This window comes from Chelonia mydas, chromosome 15, assembly GCF_015237465.2.
Source record: "Chelonia mydas isolate rCheMyd1 chromosome 15, rCheMyd1.pri.v2, whole genome shotgun sequence".
Lineage (NCBI taxonomy): Eukaryota > Metazoa > Chordata > Testudines > Cheloniidae > Chelonia > Chelonia mydas.
In genome coordinates, this window is record NC_057856.1 from 21,816,915 (window position 1) to 21,819,541 (window position 2,627).

General features: G+C 41.6%; 1 long non-coding RNA gene across 1 annotated transcript; it reads right to left on the reverse strand.

The window, feature by feature from the left end:
- Nucleotides 1-724: 724 nt before the first annotated feature.
- LOC122463094 lies at nt 725-1,927 on the reverse strand. The gene is made up of 3 exons (XR_006286088.1): nt 1,815-1,927; nt 1,255-1,623; nt 725-818 (listed from the first exon to the last, which is right to left on the reverse strand). It is a non-coding gene; the product is annotated as an uncharacterized LOC122463094 (long non-coding RNA).
- Nucleotides 1,928-2,627: the final 700 nt, after the last annotated feature.

The window sequence follows — 2,627 nt, forward strand, 5'->3', positions numbered from 1 at the left end:
CCATGTGATGATACTGGGAAAGCCACTAATCACATGGACAGCAAATTATCTGTACTAAGACATCTGTTGAATGATGTACAGTAGGACTAGTCAGCAATTTAAAAAAATTTTTTTTTGGGAAATGCAGTTTCCTAAAAATAGAAATTTTGTGTAGAAGAATTTTGATTTTGCTTAATATTTGTTTTTCCCACTGGGAAAATCTAAACAAAATATTTGGTATCATGTCAGCCTAAATTAAGCCACTTTGTTTTGTCCAGCTGAAATTAAAGAATTGGGGGTGGGGAGGAGATCAGTTCATCATTAATTTGTATTCTCCTCAGCTGCCTCAGGGAAGCTGAAGTTTAGGTACCTCTTGCTCGCATTCTCCTGTATGGGCTGGGCTTTCTGTCTGGACTACATCTTCTATGATGCACCAGAGGGCACCTATCAGCTTGGTTTAACTAACTGAAATATTTCCATTATGATTGACCAGAAATTAAATATTTCATTTCAAGTTTTCCAATGGGAAAAAAAAGAGCAAATATTGAAAATTTCCCCCTAAATATAGTGGAGAAAGCAAATAATAGTCAAGGTATCAATTTGCAGAACTTTAAGTTTCCTTTGTTCAACCTAAACAAATTCTTCCTTTTTGTTGTTGCTGTTAACAAAAAGGGAGGAAAAAGTTACAAGTGCCAGGAGCCAATTGGTGACAAGTAATTTAATTAACAAAGTGGTAAAAATTCCACCAGCCACTAGAGCTTTGTTATACAGTGAGGCTCCCCACTGGTGCAGCAGAACTGATAGCAGTACTGTTGGGAAATCTTTCACTCCATTGACTCCTGAAAAATACCACAATGTAGAGGCAGGTAATTTGCACCCGGTCAATCACAAAGGGTCACACTCCTCCCTGGTATACCTCCCCAAGTCCTTCTGCCCCTCCACAACATGTACACAGCATGTCACTTGTTCCACCGGACTGTGTGAGGGAAGGGCAGCATGGATTTTCCCCCGGCTGGCTGTAGTAAATTGCTAGCGTGCAGTACTATTTTTGTTCACAAATTAGATACAGCAAACAGACAGGCTCTGCCAATTGTGGGGATAGTTACTGCTCATTAGCAACAGTGGCAGCCTTGGATAGCTGTCTGCAGTGAACTGGACCAACACCCGCCAGCTCATTTCACGTAGCACCATAAGATGGTCTGTGTAAACCTGGGTTAGATTCAAATCACCCAAAACAAGGACTCCACATCTGCACCTTATCCTGAGGCCATTTACCTTTCTTTTCAACTCCGCTGCTGTAACTTCACTGAAGGTTCCACTTCTCCAGCTTTCCAGTTTTGCACGTAGTTTTATCTCCATTTGGCAGAACATTATTTTCAAGGTTTCTTGTTCTCTTTCTGCCCATTCACTGAGCTAATATAGTCCTTCCACCTTCTACCACTCCTCAACACACAAACGTCCTCCTCCACCACCATCCTCAACTATGAAAGCAGCCAACGTTTATGGCAAATAGGTTAAAACATTAAAAACATCTTTGGTGGCTTTCTCCGATGTACCAATTCCAGACTTTAGATGTGAAATCTATTACAATTTGGAAGCTGTTCCAGACGCACTGTAAAGACTTTCTGCCATATGTTCTCCCATCTGTGATAAGAAAAGAGGAGTGTTGTATTAAAAAGAAAAAAAAAATTGAGCATGACTGACTGTAACTGAAATGTGTTCAACATTTATCTCTACCCCTGCCCCCAAGTTTGTTTCATTTCTCCTTGTGGCTATTTGGAAACAATAAGATCCCTGAATGAGTATTTTCTAGGCGATATTAGTACAATTATTACATAATCAACCATCTTCTTTTAATTTTCCTATTAATCAGCCCACTTTGATAGGGATTACCAATCTCTTGTATTCTAGGTCTTGTTATCTCCTCCTGGTAACTGAGTTGCTACTGCTCATGAAGGGTGAAATTTGGCCTTTTGCTGTCCCTCTGCACAAGGATTAGCTTCACCTTCAGGGAGGTGTAAATTAGACTCTTTGTGCTAATCCCCACCTCCTGGACTGGGGGAGATTTGCTCAAGGGAGGCAGGTGGTAGTAATAATACCTCATCTGCCTGCCCTCAGGGTTTCTGGTGGGACAGAGGAGTTCTTAGTTCCTGTTGTGGGTTCCACTGGAGACCTGCCATCAGAAGCCGCAGTGGCGATGTGCTGAATCAGGGCAGCAGCAGCTTCCACGAGTGAATTCTGATGGTAATATTGCTGATATTGGCACTTTCCATGAGAGAACAGGGGTTAATCTGAGAGTTGTTAGAACACAGGACTGGGAATCATAAATTCTAGCTTCTATTTCCAGTTCCATTGCTGACTACTCATGGCAAAGTCACTTTTCAAATGTGTCCTCTAATTTTGGGTGCATTGGTTTTGGGTGCCCATTTTGACATGCCTGTGACCTGATTTTCAGAGGTGCCGAGTATCTGCAGGATCCAGAGGCTTCAAATGGAGTTTTGGGTGCTCTGAACATCTGAATGTGAGGCACCTGGGTGGCCAATGTTGAGCAGAAAATTAGGCAAAATTACAGTGCACATGCAAACATTTTTCCTCAGACTTTCTATGCCTCATTCTCTCCACCTGTGAATATGTGCAATAAAACATTC